At 48.1% G+C, this 24,118-nt stretch overlaps 1 protein-coding gene across 1 annotated transcript in view; it reads left to right on the top strand.

Moving 5' to 3' along the window:
• The window catches only part of LOC136555845 (kelch-like protein 8), a 187,353-nt gene that overhangs the window by 101,949 nt on the left and 61,286 nt on the right, over positions 1 to 24,118 (top strand). The gene's annotated exons all lie outside the window — the stretch shown is intronic.

Here is a 24,118-nt window from a genome sequence, read left to right as displayed (position 1 = left end):
GTCTTTAGAGGGTTTAGGAAGAAGTAAAAGATAGATGCCAAAAACTGCTTCTATTCAAATATTAATGTCAATGGAAAAGGTAAAAGAGTGGTCAAATATTGTTTTCTCTGTGTTTGAAAGCTGCTCCCACTATGCCGGGGTGTGGCGGCTTGGTTCTGCGCCTTTCGGAAGCTGCCGCTCTCTCCGTCTGCCAAATGCGAAGGAGAGGCATTTTTGCGCACAGAGCATTGTGCTTTGTGCCGTGAGCTGCGGAGAGTGGGTTTTGTAGAAAGTCCCCTGGACCGGCAATCAGCTTGGGAGAGCCCGGTTTCTCGCTGTTCTCCCTCTCTTGCCGCCTAATACTTAGGAAAAAGCTTTTCCACTCTGTTTTGGAAGAAGAAACTGTGCCAGTAAAGAAAACATCCCCAATCTTGTTCTAGAATGTAGACGGAGGTCTTTAGAGGGTTTAGGAAGAAGTAAAAGATAGATGCCAAAAACTGCTTCTATTCAAATATTAATGTCAATGGAAAAGGTGTAAGAGTGGTCAAATACTGTTTTCTCTCCGTTTGAAAGCTGCTCCCACTATGCCGGGGTGTGGCGGCTTGGTTCTGCGCCTTTTGGAAGCTGCCGCTCTCTCCGCTTCTTAGAGGCGAAGAAGTGGCATCTTTGCGCACAGAGCATGGTGCCGGTGGCAGGGAGCTCCAGAGAGCGGCTTGTGTGGAAAGACCCCAGGGACCGGCAATCAGCTTGGGAGAGCCCGGTTTCTCGCTCTTCTCCCTCTCTTGTCGCCTAATACTTAGCAAAAAGCTTTTCCACTCTCTTTTCGAAGGAGAAACTGTGCCAGTAAAGAAAACATCCCCAATCTTGTTCTAGAATGTAAACGGAGGTCTTTAGAGGGTTTAGGAAGAAGTAAAAGATAGATGCCAAAAACTGCTTCTATTCAAATATTAATGTCAATGGAAAAGGTAAAAGAGTGGTCAAATACTGTTTCCTCTCCGTTTGAAAGCTGCTGCCACTATGCCGGGGTGTGGCGGCTTGGTTCTGCGCCTTTCGGAAGCTGCCGCTCTCTCCGCTTCTTAGAGGCGAAGAAGCAGCATCTTTGCGCACAGAGCATGGTGCCGGTGGTAGGGAACTCCGGAGAGCGGCTTGTTTGGAAGGACACCAGGGACCGGCGATCAGCTTGGGAGAGCCCGGTTTCTCGCTCTTCTCCCTCTCTTGTCGCCTAATACTTAGCAAAAATCTTTTCCACACTCTTTTGGAAGAAGAAACTGTGCCAGTAAAGAAAACATCCCCAATCTTGTTCTAGAATGTAGACGGAGGTCTTTAGAGGGTTTAGGAAGAAGTAAAAGATAGATGCCAAAAACTGCTTCTATTCAAATATTAATGTCAATGGAAAAGGTAAAAGAGTGGTCAAATACTGTTTTCTCTCCGTTTGAAAGGTACTCACAGTATGGCGGGGTGTGCGGATTGGTTGTTCGCCTTTGGGGAGCTGCCGCTCTCTCCGTCTCCCAAATGCGAAGGAGAGGCATTTTTGCGCACAGAGCATTGTGCTTTGCGCCGTGAGCTGCAGAGAGTGGGTTTTGTAGAAAGTCCCCTGGACCGGCGATCAGCTTGGGAGAGCCCGGTTTCTCGCTCTTCTCCCTCTCTTGTCGCCTAATACTTAGCAAAAAGCTTTTCCACAATCTTTTGCAAGAAGAAATTGTGCCAGTAAAGAAAACATCCCCAATCTTGTTCTAGAATGTAGACGGAGGTCTTTAGAGGGTTTAGGAAGAAGTAAAAGAGAGATGCCAAAAACTGCTTCTATTCAAATATTAATGTCAATGGAAAATGATAAACAGTGGGAAAGTACTGTTTTCTCTCTGTTTGAAAGCCGCTCCCACTATGCCGGGGTGTGGCGGCTTGGTTCTACGCCTTTCGGAAGCTGCCGCTCTCTCCGCTTCTTAGAGGCGAAGAAGCGGCATCTTTGCGCACAGAGCATGGTGCCGGTGGCAGGGAGCTCCGGAGAGCGGCTTGTGTGGAATGACACCAGGGACCGGCGATCAGCTTGGGAGAGCCCGGTTTCTCGCTCTTCTACCTCTCTTGTCGCCTAATACTTAGTAAAAAGCTTTTCCACTATGTCTTGCAAGGAGAAACTGTGCCAGTAAAGAAAACATCCCCAATCTTGTTCTAGAATGTAGACGGAGGTCTTTAGAGGGTTTAGGATGAAGTAAAAGATAGATGCCAAAAACTGCTTCTATTCAAATAATAATGTCAATGGAAAAGGTAAAAGAGTGGTCAAATATTGTTTTCTCTGTGTTTGAAAGCTGCTCCCACTATGCCGGGTTGTGGCGGCATGGTACTACGCCTTTCGGAAGCTGCCGCTCTCTCCGCTTCTTAGAGGCGAAGAAGCGGCGTCTTTGCGCACAGAGCATGGTGCCGGTGGCAGGGAGCTCCGGAGAGCGGCTTGTGTGGAAAGACACCAGGGACCGGCGATCAGCTTGGGAGAGCCCGGTTTCTCGCTCTTCCCTCTCTCTTGTCGCCTAATACTTAGGAAAAAGCTTTTGCACACTCTTTTGGAAGAAGAAACTGTGCCAGTAAAGAAAACATCCCCAATCTTGTTCTAGAATGTAGACGGAGGTCTTTAGAGGGTCTAGGAAGAAGTAAAAGATAGATGCCAAAAACTGCTTCTATTCAAATATTAATGTCAATGGAAAATGTAAAAAGAGTGGTCAAATACTGCTTTCTCTCCGTTTGAAACCTGCTCCCACTATTCCGGGTTGTGGCGGCATGGTACTACGCCTTTCGGAAGCTGCCGCTCTCTCCGCTTCTTAGAGGCGAAGAAGCGGCATCTTTGCGCACAGAGCATGGTGCCGGTCGCAGGGAGCTCCGGAGAGCGGCTTGTGTGGAAAGACACCAGGGACCGGCGATCAGCTTGGGAGAGCCCGGTTTCTCACTCTTCTCCCTCTCTTGCCGCCTAATACTTAGCAAAATCTTTTCCACACTCTTTTGGAAGAAGAAACTGTGCCAGTAAAGAAAACATCCCCAATCTTGTTCTAGAATGTAGACGGAGGTCTTTAGAGGGTTTAGGAAGAAGTAAAAGATAGATGCCAAAAACTGCTTCTATTCAAATATTAATGTCAATTGAAAAGGATAAACAGTGGGAAAGTACTGTTTTTTCTCCGTTTGAAAGCTGCTCCCACTATGCCGGGGTCTGCCGCTTGGTTCTGCGCCTTTCGGAAGCTGCCGCTCTCTCCGCTTCTTACAGGCGAAGAAGCGGCATCTTTGCGCACAGAGCATGGTGCCGGTGGCAGGGAGCTCCAGAGAGCGGCTTGTGTGGAAAGACACCAGGGACCGGCAATCAGCTTGGGAGAGCCCGGTTTCTCGCTCTTCTCCCTCTCTTGTCGCCTAATACTTAGGAAAAAGCTTTTCCACTCTCTTTTGGAAGAAGAAAGTGTGCCAGTAAAGAAAACATCCCCAATCTTGTTCTAGAATGTAAACGGAGGTCTTTAGAGGGTCTAGGAAGAAGTAAAAGATAAATGCCAAAAACTGCTGCTATTCAAATATTAATGTCAATGGAAAATGTAAAAGAGTGGTCAAATACTGTTTTCTCTCCGTTTGAAAGCTGCTCCCACTATTCCGGGTTGTGGCGGCATGGTACTACGCCTTTCGGAAGCTGCCGCTCTCTCCGCTTCTTAGAGGCGAAGAAGCGGCGTCTTTGCGCACAGAGCATGGTGCCGGTGGCAGGGAGCTCCGGAGAGCGGCTTGTGTGGAAAGACACCAGGGACCGGCGATCAGCTTGGGAGAGCCCGGTTTCTCGGTCTTCTCCCTCTCTTGTCTCCTAATACTTAGCAAAAAGCTTTTCCACTCTCTTTTGGAAGAAGAAACTGTGCCAGTAAAGAAAACATGCCCAATCTAGTTCTAGAATGTAGACGGAGGTCTTTAGAGGGTTTAGGAAGAAGTAAAAGATAGATGCCAAAAACTGCTTCTATTCAAATATTAATGTCAATGGAAAAGGTAAAAGAGTGGTCAAATACTGTTTTCTCTCCGTTTGAAAGCTACTCACAGTATGCCGGGCTGTGCGGCTTGGTTCTTCGCCTTTGGGCAGCTGCCGCTCTCTCCGTCTCCCAAATGTGAAGGAGAGGCATTTTTGCGCACAGAGCATTGTGCTTTGTGCCGTGAGCTGCGGAGAGTGGGTTTTGTAGAAAGTCCCCTGGACCGGCGATCAGCTTGGGAGAGCCCGGTTTCTCGCTCTTCTCCCTCTCTTGCCGCCTAATACTTAGCAAAAAGCTTTTCCACACTCTTGTGGAAGAAGAAACTGTGCCAGTAAAGAAAACATCCCCAATCTTGTTCTAGAATGTAGACGGAGGTCTTTAGAGGGTTTAGGAAGAAGTAAAAGAGAGATGCCAAAAACTGCTTCTATTCAAATATTAATGTCAATGCAAAAGGATAAACAGTGGGAAAGTACTGTTTTCTCTCCGTTTGAAAGCTGCTCCCACTATGCCGGGGTGTGGCGGCTTGGTTCTACGCCTTTCGGAAGCTGCCGCTCTCTCCGCTTCTTAGAGGCGAAGAAGCGGCATCTTTGTGCACAGAGCATGGTGCCGGTGGCAGGGAGCTCCGGAGAGCGGCTTGTGTGGAAAGACACCAGGGACCGACGATCAGCTTGGGAGAGCCCGGTTTCTCGCTCTTCCCTCTCTCTTGTCGCCTAATACTTAGGAAAAAGCTTTTCCACTCTCTTTTGGAAGAAGAAACTGTGCCAGTAAAGAAAACATGCCCAATCTTGTTCTAGAATGTAGACGGAGGTCTTTAGAGGGTCTAGGAAGAAGTAAAAGATAGATGCCAAAAACTGCTTCTATTCAAATATTAATGTCAATGGAAAAGGTAAAAGAGTGGTCAAATACTGTTTTCTCTGCGTTTGAAAGCTACTCACAGTATGCCGGGCTGTGCGGCTTGGTTCTTCGCCTTTGGGCAGTTGCCGCTCTCTCCGTCTCCCAAATGTGAAGGAGAGGCATTTTTGCGCACAGAGCATTGTGCTTTGTGCCGTGAGCTGCGGAGAGTGGGTTTTGTAGAAAGTCTCCTGGACCGGCGATCAGCTTGGGAGAGCCCGGTTTCTCGCTCTTCTCCCTCTCTTGCCGCCTAATACTTAGCAAAAAGCCTTTCCACACTCTTGTGGAAGAAGAAACTGTGCCAGTAAAGAAAACATCCCCAATCTTGTTCTAGAATGTAGACGGAGGTGTTTAGAGGGTTTAGGAAGAAGTAAAAGATAGATGCCAAAAACTGCTTCTATTCAAATATTAATGTCAATGCAAAAGGATAAACAGTGGGAAAGTACTGTTTTCTCTCCGTTTGAAAGCTGCTCACAGTATGCCGGGGTGTGGCGGCTTGGTTCTACGCCTTTCGGAAGCTGCCGCTCTCTCCGCTTCTTAGAGGCGAAGAAGCGGCATCTTTGCGCACAGAGCATGGTGCCGGTGGCAGGGAGCTCCGGAGAGCGGCTTGTGTGGAAAGACACCAGGGACCGACGATCAGCTTGGGAGAGCCCAGTTTCTCGCTCTTCCCTCTCTCTTGTCGCCTAATACTTAGGAAAAAGCTTTTCCACTCTCTTTTGGAAGAAGAAACTGTGCCAGTAAAGAAAACATGCCCAATCTTGTTCTAGAATGTAGACGGAGGTCTTTAGAGGGTCTAGGAAGAAGTAAAAGATAGATGCCAAAAACTGCTTCTATTCAAATATTAATGTCAATGGAAAAGGATAAACAGTGGGAAAGTACTGTTTTCTCTGGGTTTGAAACCTGCTCACAGTATGCCGGGGTGTGGCGGCTTGGTTCTATGCCTTTCGGAAGCTGCCGCTCTCTCCGCTTCTTAGAGGCGAAGAAGTGGCATCTTTGCGCACAGAGCATGGTGCAGGTGGCAGGGAGCTCCGGAGAGCGGCTTGTGTGGAAAGACACCAGGGACCGGCAATCAGCTTGGGAGAGCCCGGTTTCTCGCTCTTCTCCCTCTCTTGCCGCCTAATACTTAGCAAAAAGCTTTTCCACTCTCTTTTGGAAGAAGAAACTGAGCAAGTAAAGAAAACATGCCCAATCTTGTTCTAGAATGTAGACGGAGGTCTTTAGAGGGTTTAGGAAGAAGTAAACGATAGATGCCAAAAACTGCTTCTATTCAAATATTAATGTCAATGGAAAAGGATAAACAGTGGGAAAGTACTGTTTTCTCTCCGTTTGAAAGCTGCACCCACTATTCCGGGTTCTGTCGGCTTGGTTCTACGCCTTTCGGAAGCTGCCGCTCTCTCCGTCTACCAAATGCGAAGGAGAGGCATTTTTGCGCACAGAGCATTGTGCTTTGTGCCGTGAGCTGCGGAGAGTGGGTTCTGTAGAAAGTCCCCTGGACCGGCGAGCAGCTTGGGAGAGCCCGGTTTCTCGCTCTTCTCCCTCTCTTGCCGCCTAATACTTAGCAAAAAGCTTTTCCACACTCTTTTGGAAGAAGAAACTGTGCCAGTAAAGAAAACATCCCCAATCTTGTTCTAGAATGTAGACGGAGGTCTTTAGAGGGTTTAGGAAGAAGTAAAAGATAGATGCCAAAAACTGCTTCTATTCAAATATTAATGTCAATGGAAAAGGATAAACAGTGGGAAAGTACTGTTTTCTCTCCGTTTGAAACCTGCTCCCACTATTCCGGGGTGTGGCGGCATGGTACTACGCCTTTCGGAAGCTGCCGCTCTCTCCGCTTCTTAGAGGCGAAGAAGTGGCATCTTTGCGCACAGAGCATGGTGCCGGTGGCAGGGAGCTCCGGAGAGCGGCTTGTGTGGAAAGACACCAGGGACCGGCGATCAGCTTGGGAGAGCCCGGTTTCTCGCTCTTCTCCCTCTCTTGTCGCCTAATACTTAGCAAAAAGCTTTTCCAATATGTCTTGCAAGGAGAAAGTGTGCCAGTAAAGAAAACATCCCCAATCTTGTTCTAGAATGTAGACGGAGGTCTTTAGAGGGTTTAGGAAGAAGTAAAAGATAGATGCCAAAAACTGCTTCTATTCAAATATTAATGTCAATGGAAAAGGTAAAAGAGTGGTCAAATACTGTTTTCTCTCTGTCTGAAAGCTGCTCCCACTATGCCGGGGTGTGGCGGCTTCGTTCTGCGCCTTTCGGAAGCTGCCGCTCTCTCCGCTTCTTAGAGGCGAAGAAGCGGCATCTTTGCGCACAGAGCATGGTGCCGGTGGCAGGGAGCTCCGGAGAGCGGCTTGTGTGGAAAGACACCAGGGACCGGCGATCAGCTTGGGAGAGCCCGGTTTCTCGCTCTTCTCCCTCTCTTGTCGCCTAATACTTAGCAAAAAGCTTTTCCACACTCTTTTGGAAGAAGAAACTGTGCCAGTAAAGAAAACATCCCCAATCTTGTTCTAGAATGTAGACGGAGGTCTTTAGAGGGTTTAGGAAGAAGTAAAAGATAGATGCCAAAAACTGCTTCTATTCAAATATTAATGTCAATTGAAAAGAATAAACAGTGGGAAAGTACTGTTTTCTCTCCGTTTGAAAGCTGCTCCCACTATGCCGGGCTGTGCGGCTTGGTTCTGCGCCTTTGGGCAGCTGCCGCTCTCTCCGTCTCCCAAATGTGAAGGAGAGGCATTTTTGCGCACAGAGCATTGTGCTTTGTGCCGTGAGCTGCGGAGAGTGGGTTTTGTAGAAAGTCCCCTGGACCGGCGATCAGCTTGGGAGAGCCCGGTTTCTCGCTCTTCTCCCTCTCTTGCTGCCTAACACTTAGCAAAAAGCTTTTCCACTCTCTTTTGGAAGAAGAAACTGTGCCAGTAAAGAAAACATCCCCAATCTTGTTCTAGAATGTAGACGGAGGTCTTTAGAGGGTTTAGGAAGAAGTAAAAGATAGATGCCAAAAACTGCTTCTATTCAAATATTAATGTCAATGCAAAAGGATAAACAGTGGGAAAGTACTGTTTTCTCTCCGTTTGAAACCTGCTCCCACTATTCCGGGTTGTGGCGGCATGGTACTACGCCTTTCGGAAGCTGCCGCTCTCTCCGCTTCTTAGAGGCGAAGAAGCGGCATCTTTGCGCACAGAGCATGGTGCCGGTCGCAGGGAGCTCCGGAGAGCGGCTTGTGTGGAAAGACACCAGGGACCGGCGATCAGCTTGGGAGAGCCCGGTTTCTCGCTCTTCCCACTCTCTTGTCGCCTAATACTTAGCAAAAAGCTTTTCCAATATGTCTTGCAAGGAGAAAGTGTGCCAGTAAAGAAAACATCCCCAATCTTGTTCTAGAATGTAGACGGAGGTCTTTAGAGGGTCTAGGAAGAAGTAAAAGTTAAATGCCAAAAACTGCTGCTATTCAAATATTAATGTCAATGGAAAATGTAAAAGAGTGGTCAAATACTGTTTTCTCTCTGTTGTAAAGCTGCTCCCACTATTCCGGGTTGTGGCGGCATGGTACTACGCCTTTCGGAAGCTGCCGCTCTCTCCGCTTCTTAGAGGCGAAGAAGCGGCATCTTTGCGCACAGAGCATGGTGCCGGTCGCAGGGAGCTCCGGAGAGCGGCTTGTGTGGAAAGACACCAGGGACAGGCGATCAGCTTGGGAGAGCCCGGTTTCTCGCTCTTCTCCCTCTCTTGTCGCCTAATACTAAGCAAAAAGCTTTCCTACTCTCTTTTGGAAGAAGAAACTGTGCCAGTAAAGAAAACATCCCCAATCTTTTTCTAGAATGTAGACGGAGGTCTTTAGAGGGTTTAGGAAGAAGTAAAAGAGAGATGCCAAAAACTGCTTCTATTCAAATATTAATGTCAATGGAAAAGGTAAAAGAGTGGTCAAATACTGTTTTCTCTCTGTTTGAAAGCTACTCACAGTATGCCGGGGTGTGCGGCTTGGTTCTTCGCCTTTGGGCAGCTGCCACTCTCTCCGTCTCCCAAATGTGAAGGAGAGGCATTTTTGCGCACAGAGCATTGTGCTTTGTGCCGTGAGCTGCGGAGAGTGGGTTTTGTAGAAAGTCCCCTGGACCGGCGATCAGCTTGGGAGAGCCCGGTTTCTCGCTCTTCTCCCTCTCTTGTCGCCTAATACTTAGCAAAAAGCTTTTCCACACTCTTTTGGAAGAAGAAACTGTGCCAGTAAAGAAAACATCCCCAATCTTGTTCTAGAATGTAGACGGAGGTCTTTAGAGGGTCTAGGAAGAAGTAAAAGATAGATGCCAAAAACTGCTTCTATTCAAATATTAATGTCAATTGAAAAGGATAAACAGTGGGAAAGTACTGTTTTCTCTCCGTTTGAAAGCTGCTCCCACTATGCCGGGGTGTGCCGCTTGGTTCTGCGCCTTTCAGAAGCTGCCGCTCTCTCCGCTTCTTACAGGCGAAGAAGCGGCGTCTTTGCGCACAGAGCATGGTGCCGGTCGCAGGGAGATCCAGAGAGCGGCTTGTGTGGAAAGACACGAGGGACCGGCGATCAGCTTGGGAGAGCCCGGTTTCTCGCTCTTCTCCCTCTCTTGTCACCTAATACTTAGCAAAAGCTTTTCCACACTCTTTTGAAAGAAGAAACTGAGCAAGTAAAGAAAACATCCCCAATCTTGTTCTAGAATGTAGACGGAGGTCTTTAGAGGGTTTAGGAAGAAGTAAAAGATAGATGCCAAAAACTGCTTCTATTCAAATATTAATGTCAATGGAAAAGGTAAAAGAGAGATCAAATACTGTTTTCTCTCCATTTGAAATCTGCTCCCACTATGCCGGGGTGTGGCGGCTTGGTTCTGCGCCTTTCAGAAGCTGCCGCTCTCTCCGCTTCTTAGAGGCGAAGAAGCGGCGTCTTTGCGCAAAGAGCATGGTGCCGGTGGCAGGGAGCTCCGGAGAGCGGCTTGTGTGGAAAGACACGAGGGACCGGCGATCAGCTTGGGAGAGCCCGGTTTCTCGCTCTTCTCCCTCTCTTGTCGCCTAATACTTAGCAAAAAGCTTTTCCACTCTCTTTTGGAAGAAGAAACTGTGCCAGTAAAGAAAACATCCCCAATCTTGTTCTAGAATGTAGACGGAGGTCTTTAGAGGGTTTAGGAAGAAGTAAAAGATAGATGCCAAAAACTGCTTCTATTCAAATATTAATGTCAATGGAAAAGGTAAAAGAGTGGTCAAATACTGTTTTCTCTCTGTTTGAAAGCTACTCACAGTATGCCGGGCTGTGCGGCTTGGTTCTGCGCCTTTGGGCAGCTGCCGCTCTCTCCGTCTCCCAAATGTGAAGGAGAGGCATTTTTGCGCACAGAGCATTGTGCTTTGTGCCGTGAGCTGCGGAGAGTGGGTTTTGTAGAAAGTCCCCTGGACCGGCGATCAGCTTGGGAGAGCCCGGTTTCTCGCTCTTCTCCCTCTCTTGCTGCCTAACACTTAGCAAAAAGCTTTTCCACTCTCTTTTGGAAGAAGAAACTGTGCCAGTAAAGAAAACATCCCCAATCTTGTTCTAGAATGTAGACGGAGGTCTTTAGAGAGTTTAGGAAGAAGTAAAAGATAGATGCCAAAAACTGCTTCTATTCAAATATTAATGTCAAAGGAAAAGGTAAAAGAGTGGTCAGATACTGTTTTCTCTCCGTTTGAAAGCTGCTCCCACTATGCCGAGGTGTGGCGGCTTGGTTCTTCGCCTTTCGGAAGCTGCCGCTCTCTCCGCTTCTTAGAGGCGAAGAAGCGGCGTCTTTGCGCACAGAGCATGGTGCCGGTGGCAGGGAGCTCCGGAGAGCGGCTTGTGTGGAAAGACACCAGGGACCGGCGATCAGCTTGGGAGAGCCCGGTTTCTCGCTCTTCTCCCTCTCTTGTCGCCTAATACTTAGCAAAAAGCTGTTCCACACTCTTTTGGAAGAAGAAACTGTGCCAGTAAAGAAAACATGCCCAATCTTGTTCTAGAATGTAGACGGTGGTCTTTAGAGGGTCTAGGAGGAAGTAAAAGATAGATGCCAAAAACTGCTTCTATTCAAATATTAATGTCAATGGAAAAGGATAAACAGTGGGAAAGTACTGTTTTCTCTCTGTTGTAAAGCTGCTCACAGTATGCCGGGGTGTGGCGGCTTGGTTCTACGCCTTTCGGAAGCTGCCGCTCTCTCCGCTTCTTAGAGGCGAAGAAGCAGCATCTTTGCGCACAGAGCATGGTGCCGGTGGCAGGGATCTCCGGAGAGCGGCTTGTGTGGAAAGACACCAGGGACCGGCGATCAGCTTGGGAGAGCCCAGTTTCTCGCTCTTCCCACGCTCTTGTCGCCTAATACTTAGCAAAAAGCTTTTCCACGCTGTTTTGGATGAAGAAACTGTGCCAGTAAAGAAAACATCCCCAATCTTGTTCTAGAATGTAGACGGAGGTCTTTAGAGGGTCTAGGAAGAAGTAAAAGATAGATGCCAAAACCTGCTTCTATTCAAATATTAATGTCAATGGAAGATGTAAAAAGAGTGGTCAAATACTGTTTTCTCTCCGTTTGAAAGCTGCTCCCACTATGCCGATGTGTGGCGGCATGGTACTACGCCTTTCGGAAGCTGTCGCTCTCTCCGCTTCTTAGAGGCGAAGAAGCGGCATCTTTGCGCACAGAGCATGGTGCCGGTGGCAGGGAGCTCCGGAGAGCGGCTTGTGTGGAAAGACACCAGGGACCGGCGATCAGCTTGGGAGAGCCCGGTTTCTCGCTCTTCTCCCTCTCTTGTCGCCTAATACTTAGCAAAAAGCTTTTCCACTCTCTTTTGGAAGAAGAAACTGTGCCAGTAAAGAAAACATCCCCAATCTTGTTCTAGAATGTAGACGGAGGTCTTTAGAGAGTTTAGGAAGAAGTAAAAGATAGATGCCAAAAACTGCTTCTATTCAAATATTAATGTCAATGGAAAAGGTAAAAGAGTGGTCAAATAATGTTTTCTCTCCGTTTGAAAGCTACTCACAGTATGCCGGGGTGTGCGGCTTGGTTCTTCGCCTTTGGGCAGCTGCCGCTCTCTCCGTCTCCCAAATGTGAAGGAGAGGCATTTTTGCGCACAGAGAATTGTGCTTTGTGGCGTGAGCTGCGGAGAGTGGGTTTTGTAGAAAGTCCCCTGGACCGGCGATCAGCTTGGGAGAGCCCGGTTTCTCGCTCTTCTCCCTCTCTTGTCGCCTAATACTTAGCAAAAAGCTTTTACACACTCTTTTGGAAGAAGAAACTGTGCCAGTAAAGAAAACATCCCCAATCTTGTTCTAGAATGTAGACGGAGGTCTTTAGAGGGTCTAGGAAGAAGTAAAAGATAGATGCCAAAAACTGCTTCTATTCAAATATTAATGTCAATGGAAAATGTAAAAGAGTGGTCAAATACTGTTTTCTCTCCGTTTGAAAGCTGCTCCCACTCTTCCAGTTTGTGGTGGCATGGTACTACGCCTTTCGGAAGCTGCCGCTCTCTCCGCTTCTTAGAGGCGAAGAAGCGGCGTCTTTGCGCACAGAGCATGGTGCCGGTGGCAGGGAGCTCCGGAGAGCGGCTTGTGTGGAAAGACACGAGGGACCGGCGATCAGCTTGGGAGAGCCCGGTTTCTCGCTCTTCTCCCTCTCTTGTCGCCTAATACTTAGCAAAAAGCTTTTCCACACTCTTGTGGAAGAAGAAACTGTGCCAGTAAAGAAAACATCCCCAATCTTGTTCTAGAATGTAGACGGAGGTCTTTAGAGGGTTTAGGAAGAAGTAAAAGATAGATGCCAAAAACTGCTTCTAATCAAATATTAATGTCAATGGAAAAGGATAAAGAGTTTGAAAGTACTGTTTTCTCTCCGTTTGAAAGCTGCTCCCACTATGCCGGGGTGTGGCGGCTTGGTTCTACGCCTTTGGAAGCTGCCGCTCTCTCCGCTTTTTAGAGGCGAAGGAGAGGCATCTTTGCGCACAGAGCATGGTGCCGGTGGCAGGGAGCTCCGAGGAGCGGCTTGTGTGGAAAGACACCAGGGACCGGCGATCAGCTTGGGAGAGCCCGATTTCTCGCTCTTCCCTCTCTCTTGTCGCCTAATACTTAGGAAAAAGCTTTTCCACTCTCTTTTGGAAGAAGAAACTGTGCCAGTAAAGAAAACATGCCCAATCTTGTTCTAGAATGTAGACGGAGGTCTTTAGAGGGTCTAGGAAGAAGTAAAAGATAGATGCCAAAACCTGCTTCTATTCAAATATTAATGTCAATGGAAGATGTAAAAAGAGTGGTCAAATACTGTTTTCTCTCCGTTTGAAAGCTGCTCCCACTATGCCGATGTGTGGCGGCATGGTACTACGCCTTTCGGAAGCTGTCGCTCTCTCCGCTTCTTAGAGGCGAAGAAGCGGCGTCTTTGCGCACAGAGCATGGTGCCGGTGGCAGGGAGCTCCGGAGAGCGGCTTGTGTGGAAAGACACCAGGGACCGGCGATCAGCTTGGGAGAGCCCGGTTTCTCGCTCTTCTCCCTCTCTTGTCGCCTAATACTTAGCAAAAAGCTTTTCCACTCTCTTTTGGAAGAAGAAACTGTGCCAGTAAAGAAAACATCCCCAATCTTGTTCTAGAATGTAGACGGAGGTCTTTAGAGAGTTTAGGAAGAAGTAAAAGATAGATGCCAAAAACTGCTTCTATTCAAATATTAATGTCAATGGAAAAGGTAAAAGAGTGGTCAAATAATGTTTTCTCTCCGTTTGAAAGCTACTCACAGTATGCCGGGGTGTGCGGCTTGGTTCTTCGCCTTTGGGCAGCTGCCGCTCTCTCCGTCTCCCAAATGTGAAGGAGAGGCATTTTTGCGCACAGAGAATTGTGCTTTGTGGCGTGAGCTGCGGAGAGTGGGTTTTGTAGAAAGTCCCCTGGACCGGCGATCAGCTTGGGAGAGCCCGGTTTCTCGCTCTTCTCCCTCTCTTGTCGCCTAATACTTAGCAAAAAGCTTTTACACACTCTTTTGGAAGAAGAAACTGTGCCAGTAAAGAAAACATCCCCAATCTTGTTCCAGAATGTAGACGGAGGTCTTTAGAGGGTCTAGGAAGAAGTAAAAGATAGATGCCAAAAACTGCTTCTATTCAAATATTAATGTCAATGGAAAATGTAAAAGAGTGGTCAAATACTGTTTTCTCTCCGTTTGAAAGCTGCTCCCACTCTTCCAGTTTGTGGTGGCATGGTACTACGCCTTTCGGAAGCTGCCGCTCTCTCCGCTTCTTAGAGGCGAAGAAGCGGCGTCTTTGCGCACAGAGCATGGTGCCGGTGGCAGGGAGCTCCGGAGAGCGGCTTGTGTGGAAAGACACGAGGGACCGGCGATCAGCTTGGGAGAGCCCGGTTTCTCGCTCTTCTCCCTCTCTTGTCGCCTAATACTTAGCAAAAAGCTTTTCCACACTCTTGTGGAAGAAGAAACTGTGCCAGTAAAGAAAACATCCCCAATCTTGTTCTAGAATGTAGACGGAGGTCTTTAGAGGGTTTAGGAAGAAGTAAAAGATAGATGCCAAAAACTGCTTCTAATCAAATATTAATGTCAATGGAAAAGGATAAAGAGTTTGAAAGTACTGTTTTCTCTCCGTTTGAAAGCTGCTCCCACTATGCCGGGGTGTGGCGGCTTGGTTCTACGCCTTTGGAAGCTGCCGCTCTCTCCGCTTTTTAGAGGCGAAGGAGAGGCATCTTTGCGCACAGAGCATGGTGCCGGTGGCAGGGAGCTCCGAGGAGCGGCTTGTGTGGAAAGACACCAGGGACCGGCGATCAGCTTGGGAGAGCCCGATTTCTCGCTCTTCCCTCTCTCTTGTCGCCTAATACTTAGGAAAAAGCTTTTCCACTCTCTTTTGGAAGAAGAAACTGTGCCAGTAAAGAAAACATGCCCAATCTTGTTCTAGAATGTAGACGGAGGTCTTTAGAGGGTCTAGGAAGAAGTAAAAGATAGATGCCAAAAACTGCTTCTATTCAAATATTAATGTCAATGGAAAAGGATAAACAGTGGGAATGTACTGTTTTCTCTCCGTTTGAAATCTGCTCCCACTATTCCGGGTTGTGGCGGCATGGTACTACGCCTTTCGGAAGCTGCCGCTCTCTCCGCTTCTTAGAGGCGAAGAAGCGGCATCTTTGCGCACAGAGCATGGTGCCGGTCGCAGGGAGCTCCGGAGAGCGGCTTGTGTGGAAAGACACCAGGGACAGGCGATCAGCTTGGGAGAGCCCGGTTTCTCGCTCTTCTCCCTCTCTTGTCGCCTAATACTAAGCAAAAAGCTTTCCTACTCTCTTTTGGAAGAAGAAACTGTGCCAGTAAAGAAAACATCCCCAATCTTTTTCTAGAATGTAGACGGAGGTCTTTAGAGGGTTTAGGAAGAAGTAAAAGAGAGATGCCAAAAACTGCTTCTATTCAAATATTAATGTCAATGGAAAAGGTAAAAGAGTGGTCAAATACTGTTTTCTCTCTGTTTGAAAGCTACTCACAGTATGCCGGGGTGTGCGGCTTGGTTCTTCGCCTTTGGGCAGCTGCCACTCTCTCCGTCTCCCAAATGTGAAGGAGAGGCATTTTTGCGCACAGAGCATTGTGCTTTGTGCCGTGAGCTGCGGAGAGTGGGTTTTGTAGAAAGTCCCCTGGACCGGCGATCAGCTTGGGAGAGCCCGGTTTCTCGCTCTTCTCCCTCTCTTGTCGCCTAATACTTAGCAAAAAGCTTTTCCACACTCTTTTGGAAGAAGAAACTGTGCCAGTAAAGAAAACATCCCCAATCTTGTTCTAGAATGTAGACGGAGGTCTTTAGAGGGTCTAGGAAGAAGTAAAAGATAGATGCCAAAAACTGCTTCTATTCAAATATTAATGTCAATTGAAAAGGATAAACAGTGGGAAAGTACTGTTTTCTCTCCGTTTGAAAGCTGCTCCCACTATGCCGGGGTGTGCCGCTTGGTTCTGCGCCTTTCAGAAGCTGCCGCTCTCTCCGCTTCTTACAGGCGAAGAAGCGGCGTCTTTGCGCACAGAGCATGGTGCCGGTCGCAGGGAGATCCAGAGAGCGGCTTGTGTGGAAAGACACGAGGGACCGGCGATCAGCTTGGGAGAGCCCGGTTTCTCGCTCTTCTCCCTCTCTTGTCACCTAATACTTAGCAAAAGCTTTTCCACACTCTTTTGAAAGAAGAAACTGAGCAAGTAAAGAAAACATCCCCAATCTTGTTCTAGAATGTAGACGGAGGTCTTTAGAGGGTTTAGGAAGAAGTAAAAGATAGATGCCAAAAACTGCTTCTATTCAAATATTAATGTCAATGGAAAAGGTAAAAGAGAGATCAAATACTGTTTTCTCTCCATTTGAAATCTGCTCCCACTATGCCGGGGTGTGGCGGCTTGGTTCTGCGCCTTTCAGAAGCTGCCGCTCTCTCCGCTTCTTAGAGGCGAAGAAGCGGCGTCTTTGCGCAAAGAGCATGGTGCCGGTGGCAGGGAGCTCCGGAGAGCGGCTTGTGTGGAAAGACACGAGGGACCGGCGATCAGCTTGGGAGAGCCCGGTTTCTCGCTCTTCTCCCTCTCTTGTCGCCTAATACTTAGCAAAAAGCTTTTCCACTCTCTTTTGGAAGAAGAAACTGTGCCAGTAAAGAAAACATCCCCAATCTTGTTCTAGAATGTAGACGGAGGTCTTTAGAGGGTTTAGGAAGAAGTAAAAGATAGATGCCAAAAACTGCTTCTATTCAAATATTAATGTCAATGGAAAAGGTAAAAGAGTGGTCAAATACTGTTTTCTCTCTGTTTGAAAGCTACTCACAGTATGCCGGGCTGTGCGGCTTGGTTCTGCGCCTTTGGGCAGCTGCCGCTCTCTCCGTCTCCCAAATGTGAAGGAGAGGCATTTTTGCGCACAGAGCATTGTGCTTTGTGCCGTGAGCTGCGGAGAGTGGGTTTTGTAGAAAGTCCCCTGGACCGGCGATCAGCTTGGGAGAGCCCGGTTTCTCGCTCTTCTCCCTCTCTTGCTGCCTAACACTTAGCAAAAAGCTTTTCCACTCTCTTTTGGAAGAAGAAACTGTGCCAGTAAAGAAAACATCCCCAATCTTGTTCTAGAATGTAGACGGAGGTCTTTAGAGGGTTTAGGAAGAAGTAAAAGATAGATGCCAAAAACTGCTTCTATTCAAATATTAATGTCCATGGAAAAGGATAAACAGTGGGAAAGTACTGTTTTCTCTCCGTTTGAAACCTGCTCCCACTATTCCGGGTTGTGGCGGCATGGTACTACGCCTTTCGGAAGCTGCCGCTCTCTCCGCTTCTTAGAGGCGAAGAAGCGGCGTCTTTGCGCACAGAGCATGGTGCCAGTGGCAGGGAGCTCCGGAGAGCGGCTTGTGTGGAAAGACACCAGGGACCGGCGATCAGCTTGGGAGAGCCCGGTTTCTCGCTCTTCTCCCTCTCTTGTCGCCTAATACTTAGCAAAAAGCTTTTCCACTCTCTTTTGGAAGAAGAAACTGTGCCAGTAAAGAAAACATGCCCAATCTTGTTCTAGAATGTAGACGGAGGTCTTTAGAGGGTCTAGGAAGAAGTAAAAGATAGATGCCAAAAACTGCTTCTATTCAAATATTAATGTCAATGGAAAAGGATAAACAGTGGGAAAGTACTGTTTTCTCTCCGTTTGAAACCTGCTCCCACTATTCCGGGTTGTGGCGGCATGGTACTACGCCTTTCGGAAGCTGCCGCTCTCTCCGCTTCTTAGAGGCGAAGAAGCGGCATCTTTGCGCACAGAGCATGGTGCCGGTCGCAGGGAGCTCCGGAGAGCGGCTTGTGTGGAAAGACACCAGGGACAGGCGATCAGCTTGGGAGAGCCCGGTTTCTCGCTCTTCTCCCTCTCTTGTCGCCTAATACTAAGCAAAAAGCTTTTCTACTCTCTTTTGGAAGAAGAAACTGTGCCAGTAAAGAAAACATCCCCAATCTTGTTCTAGAATGTAGACGGAGGTCTTTAGAGGGTTTAGGAAGAAGTAAAAGAGAGATGCCAAAAACTGCTTCTATTCAAATATTAATGTCAAGGCAAAAGGTAAAAGAGTGGTCAAATACTGTTTTCTCTCTGTTTGAAAGCTACTCACAGTATGCCGGGGTGTGCGGCTTGGTTCTTCGCCTTTGGGCAGCTGCCACTCTCTCCGTCTCCCAAATGTGAAGGAGAGGCATTTTTGCGCACAGAGCATTGTGCTTTGTGCCGTGAGCTGCGGAGAGTGGGTTTTGTAGAAAGTCCCCTGGACCGGCGATCAGCTTGGGAGAGCCCGGTTTCTCGCTCTTCTCCCTCTCTTGTCGCCTAATACTTAGCAAAAAGCTTTTCCACACTCTTTTGGAAGAAGAAAGTGTGCCAGTAAAGAAAACATCCCCAATCTTGTTCTAGAATGTAGACGGAGGTCTTTAGAGGGTTTAGGAAGAAGTAAAAGATAGATGCCAAAAACTGCTTCTATTCAAATATTAATGTCAATTGAAAAGGATAAACAGTGGGAAAGTACTGTTTTCTCTCCGTTTGAAAGCTGCTCCCACTATGCCGGGGTGTGCCGCTTGGTTCTGCGCCTTTCAGAAGCTGCCGCTCTCTCCGCTTCTTAGAGGCGAAGAAGCGGCGTCTTTGCGCACAGAGCATGGTGCCGGTCGCAGGGAGATCCAGAGAGCGGCTTGTGTGGAAAGACACGAGGGACCGGCGATCAGCTTGGGAGAGCCCGGTTTCTCGCTCTTCTCCCTCTCTTGTCGCCTAATACTTAGCAAAAAGCTTTTCCACACTCTTTTGAAAGAAGAAACTGAGCAAGTAAAGAAAACATCCCCAATCTTGTTCTAGAATGTAGACGGAGGTCTTTAGAGGGTTAAGGAAGAAGTAAAAGATAGATGCCAAAAACTGCTTCTATTCAAATATTAATGTCAATGGAAAAGGATAAACAGTGGGAAAGTACTGTTTTCTCTCTGTTGTAAAGCTGCTCACAGTATGCCGGGGTGTGGCGGCTTGGTTCTACGCCTTTCGGAAGCTGCCGCTCTCTCCGCTTCTTAGAGGCGAAGAAGCGGCATCTTTGCGCACAGAGCATGGTGCAGGTGGCAGGGAGCTCCGGAGAGCGGCTTGTGTGGAAAGACACCAGGGACCGGCAATCAGCTTGGGAGAGCCCGGTTTCTCGCTCTTCTCCCTCTCTTGCCGCCTAATACTTAGCAAAAAGCTTTTCCACTCTCTTTTGGAAGAAGAAACTGAGCAAGTAAAGAAAACATGCCCAATCTTGTTCTAGAATGTAGACGGAGGTCTTTAGAGGGTTTAGGAAGAAGTAAACGATAGATGCCAAAAACTGCTTCTATTCAAATATTAATGTCAATGGAAAAGGATAAACAGTGGGAAAGTACTGTTTTCTCTCCGTTTGAAAGCTGCACCCACTATTCCGGGTTCTGTCGGCTTGGTTCTACGCCTTTCGGAAGCTGCCGCTCTCTCCGTCTACCAAATGCGAAGGAGAGGCATTTTTGCGCACAGAGCATTGTGCTTTGTGCCGTGAGCTGCGGAGAGTGGGTTCTGTAGAAAGTCCCCTGGACCGGCGAGCAGCTTGGGAGAGCCCGGTTTCTCGCTCTTCTCCCTCTCTTGCCGCCTAATACTTAGCAAAAAGCTTTTCCACACTCTTTTGGAAGAAGAAACTGTGCCAGTAAAGAAAACATCCCCAATCTTGTTCTAGAATGTAGACGGAGGTCTTTAGAGGGTTTAGGAAGAAGTAAAAGATAGATGCCAAAAACTGCTTCTATTCAAATATTAATGTCAATGGAAAAGGATAAACAGTGGGAAAGTACTGTTTTCTCTCCGTTTGAAACCTGCTCCCACTATTCCGGGGTGTGGCGGCATGGTACTACGCCTTTCGGAAGCTGCCGCTCTCTCCGCTTCTTAGAGGCGAAGAAGCGGCGTCTTTGCGCACAGAGCATGGTGCCGGTGGCAGGGAGCTCCGGAGAGCGGCTTGTGTGGAAAGACACCAGGGACCGGCGATCAGCTTGGGAGAGCCCGGTTTCTCGCTCTTCTCCCTCTCTTGTCGCCTAATACTTAGCAAAAAGCTTTTCCAATATGTCTTGCAAGGAGAAAGTGTGCCAGTAAAGAAAACATCCCCAATCTTGTTCTAGAATGTAGACGGAGGTCTTTAGAGGGTTTAGGAAGAAGTAAAAGATAGATGCCAAAAACTGCTTCTATTCAAATATTAATGTCAATGGAAAAGGTAAAAGAGTGGTCAAATACTGTTTTCTCTCTGTCTGAAAGCTGCTCCCACTATGCCGGGGTGTGGCGGCTTCGTTCTGCGCCTTTCGGAAGCTGCCGCTCTCTCCGCTTCTTAGAGGCGAAGAAGCGGCATCTTTGCGCACAGAGCATGGTGCCGGTCGCAGGGAGCTCCGGAGAGCGGCTTGTGTGGAAAGACACCAGGGACCGGCGATCAGCTTGGGAGAGCCCGGTTTCTCGCTCTTCCCACTCTCTTGTCGCCTAATACTTAGCAAAAAGCTTTTCCAATATATCTTGCAAGGAGAAAGTGTGCCAGTAAAGAAAACATCCCCAATCTTGTTCTAGAATGTAGACGGAGGTCTTTAGAGGGTCTAGGAAGAAGTAAAAGTTAAATGCCAAAAACTGCTGCTATTCAAATATTAATGTCAATGGAAAATGTAAAAGAGTGGTCAAATACTGTTTTCTCTCTGTTGTAAAGCTGCTCCCACTATTCCGGGTTGTGGCGGCATGGTACTACGCCTTTCGGAAGCTGCCGCTCTCTCCGCTTCTTAGAGGCGAAGAAGCGGCGTCTTTGCGCACAGAGCATGGTGCCGGTGGCAGGGAGCTCCGGAGAGCGGCTTGTGTGGAAAGACACCAGGGACCGGCGATCAGCTTGGGAGAGCCCGGTTTCTCGCTCTTCTCCCTCTCTTGTCGCCTAATACTTAGCAAAAAGCTTTTCCACTCTCTTTTGGAAGAAGAAACTGTGCCAGTAAAGAAAACATGCCCAATCTTGTTCTAGAATGTAGACGGAGGTCTTTAGAGGGTTTAGGAAGAAGTAAAAGATAGATGCCAAAAACTGCTTCTATTCAAATATTAATGTCAATGGAAAAGGTAAAAGAGTGGTCAAATACTGTTTTCTCTGCGTTTGAAAGCTACTCACAGTATGCCGGGCTGTGCGGCTTGGTTCTTCGCCTTTGGGCAGCTGCCGCTCTCTCCGTCTCCCAAATGTGAAGGAGAGGCATTTTTGCGCACAGAGCATTGTGCTTTGTGCCGTGAGCTGCGGAGAGTGGGTTTTGTAGAAAGTCCCCTGGACCGGCAATCAGCTTGGGAGAGCCCGGTTTCTCGCTCTTCTCCCTCTCTTGCCGCCTAATACTTAGCAAAAAGCTTTTCCACACTCTTGTGGAAGAAGAAACTGTGCCAGTAAAGAAAACATGCCCAATCTTGTTCTAGAATGTAGACGGAGGTCTTTAGAGGGTCTAGGAAGAAGTAAAAGATAGATGCCAAAAACTGCTTCTATTCAAATATTAATGTCAATGGAAAAGGATAAACAGTGGGAATGTACTGTTTTCTCTCCGTTTGAAAGCTGCTCCCACTATTCCGGGTTGTGGCGGCATGGTACTACGCCTTTCGGAAGCTGCCGCTCTCTCCGCTTCTTAGAGGCGAAGAAGCGGCATCTTTGCGCACAGAGCATGGTGCCGGTGGCAGGGAGCTCCGGAGAGCGGCTTGTGTGGAAAGACACCAGGGACAGGCGATCAGCTTGGGAGAGCCCGGTTTCTCGCTCTTCTCCCTCTCTTGTCGCCTAATACTAAGCAAAAAGCTTTTCTACTCTCTTTTGGAAGAAGAAACTGTGCCAGTAAAGAAAACATCCCCAATCTTGTTCTAGAATGTAGACGGAGGTCTTTAGAGGGTTTAGGAAGAAGTAAAAGAGAGATGCCAAAAACTGCTTCTATTCAAATATTAATGTCAAGGCAAAAGGTAAAAGAGTGGTCAAATACTGTTTTCTCTCTGTTGTAAAGCTGCTCACAGTATGCCGGGGTGTGGCGGCTTGGTTCTTCGCCTTTGGGCAGCTGCCGCTCTCTCCGTCTCCCAAATGTGAAGGAGAGGCATTTTTGCGCACAGAGCATTGTGCTTTGTGCCGTGAGCTGCGGAGAGTGGGTTTTGTAGAAAGTCCCCTGGACCGGCGATCAGCTTGGGAGAGCCCGGTTTCTCGCTCTTCTCCCTCTCTTGTCGCCTAATACTTAGCAAAAAGCTTTTCCACACTCTTGTGGAAGAAGAAACTGTGCCAGTAAAGAAAACATCCCCAATCTTGTTCCAGAATGTAGACGGAGGTCTTTAGAGGGTTTAGGAAGAAGTAAAAGATAGATGCCAAAACCTGCTTCTATTCAAATATTAATGTCAATGGAAAAAGATAAACAGTGGGAAAGTACTGTTTTCTCTCCGTTTGAAACCTGCTCACAGTTTGCCGGGGTGTTGCGGCTTGGTTCTACGCCTTTCGGAAACTGCCGCTCTCTCTTTTTCGTAGAGGCGAAGAAGCGGCATCTTTGCGCACAGAGCATGGTGCCGGTGGCAGGGAGCTCCGGAGAGCGGCTTGTGTGGAAAGACACCAGGGACCGGCGATCAGCTTGGGAGAGCCCGGTTTCTCGCTCTTCTCCCTCTCTTGTCGCCTAATACTTAGCAAAAAGCTTTTCCACTCTCTTTTGGAAGAAGAAACTGAGCAAGTAAAGAAAACATCCCCAATCTTGTTCTAGAATGTAGACGGAGGTCTTTAGAGGGTTTAGGAAGAAGTAAAAGATAGATGCCAAAAACTGCTTCTATTCAAATATTAATGTCAATGGAAAAGGTAAAAGAGTGGTCAGATACTGTTTTCTCTCCGTTTGAAAGCTGCTCCCACTATGCCGAGGTGTGGCGGCTTGGTTCTTCGCCTTTCGGAAGCTGCCGCTCTCTCCGCTTCTTAGAGGCGAAGAAGCGGCGTCTTTGCGCACAGAGCATGGTGCCGGTGGCAGGGAGCTCCGGAGAGCGGCTTGTGTGGAAAGACACCAGGGACCGGCGATCAGCTTGGGAGAGCCCGGTTTCTCGCTCTTCTCCCTCTCTTGTCGCCTAATACTTAGCAAAAAGCTGTTCCACACTCTTTTGGAAGAAGAAACTGTGCCAGTAAAGAAAACATGCCCAATCTTGTTCTAGAATGTAGACGGTGGTCTTTAGAGGGTCTAGGAGGAAGTAAAAGATAGATGCCAAAAACTGCTTCTATTCAAATATTAATGTCAATGGAAAAGGATAAACAGTGGGAAAGTACTGTTTTCTCTCTGTTGTAAAGCTGCTCACAGTATGCCGGGGTGTGGCGGCTTGGTTCTACGCCTTTCGGAAGCTGCCGCTCTCTCCGCTTCTTAGAGGCGAAGAAGCAGCATCTTTGCGCACAGAGCATGGTGCCGGTGGCAGGGATCTCCGGAGAGCGGCTTGTGTGGAAAGACACCAGGGACCGGCGATCAGCTTGGGAGAGCCCAGTTTCTCGCTCTTCCCACGCTCTTGTCGCCTAATACTTAGCAAAAAGCTTTTCCACGCTGTTTTGGATGAAGAAACTGTGCCAGTAAAGAAAACATCCCCAATCTTGTTCTAGAATGTAGACGGAGGTCTTTAAGGGTCTAGGAAGAAGTAAAAGATAGATGCCAAAACCTGCTTCTATTCAAATATTAATGTCAATGGAAGATGTAAAAAGAGTGGTCAAATACTGTTTTCTCTCCGTTTGAAAGCTGCTCCCACTATGCCGATGTGTGGCGGCATGGTACTACGCCTTTCGGAAGCTGTCGCTCTCTCCGCTTCTTAGAGGCGAAGAAGCGGCGTCTTTGCGCACAGAGCATGGTGCCGGTGGCAGGGAGCTCCGGAGAGCGGCTTGTGTGGAAAGACACCAGGGACCGGCGATCAGCTTGGGAGAGCCCGGTTTCTCGCTCTTCTCCCTCTCTTGTCGCCTAATACTTAGCAAAAAGCTTTTCCACTCTCTTTTGGAAGAAGAAACTGTGCCAGTAAAGAAAACATCCCCAATCTTGTTCTAGAATGTAGACGGAGGTCTTTAGAGAGTTTAGGAAGAAGTAAAAGATAGATGCCAAAAACTGCTTCTATTCAAATATTAATGTCAATGGAAAAGGTAAAAGAGTGGTCAAATAATGTTTTCTCTCCGTTTGAAAGCTACTCACAGTATGCCGGGGTGTGCGGCTTGGTTCTTCGCCTTTGGGCAGCTGCCGCTCTCTCCGTCTCCCAAATGTGAAGGAGAGGCATTTTTGCGCACAGAGAATTGTGCTTTGTGGCGTGAGCTGCGGAGAGTGGGTTTTGTAGAAAGTCCCCTGGACCGGCGATCAGCTTGGGAGAGCCCGGTTTCTCGCTCTTCTCCCTCTCTTGTCGCCTA

Source organism: Molothrus aeneus, chromosome 4 (genome assembly GCF_037042795.1).
Source record: "Molothrus aeneus isolate 106 chromosome 4, BPBGC_Maene_1.0, whole genome shotgun sequence".
NCBI lineage: Eukaryota > Metazoa > Chordata > Aves > Passeriformes > Icteridae > Molothrus > Molothrus aeneus.
This window is presented reverse-complemented; position numbering and strand designations above follow the sequence as displayed.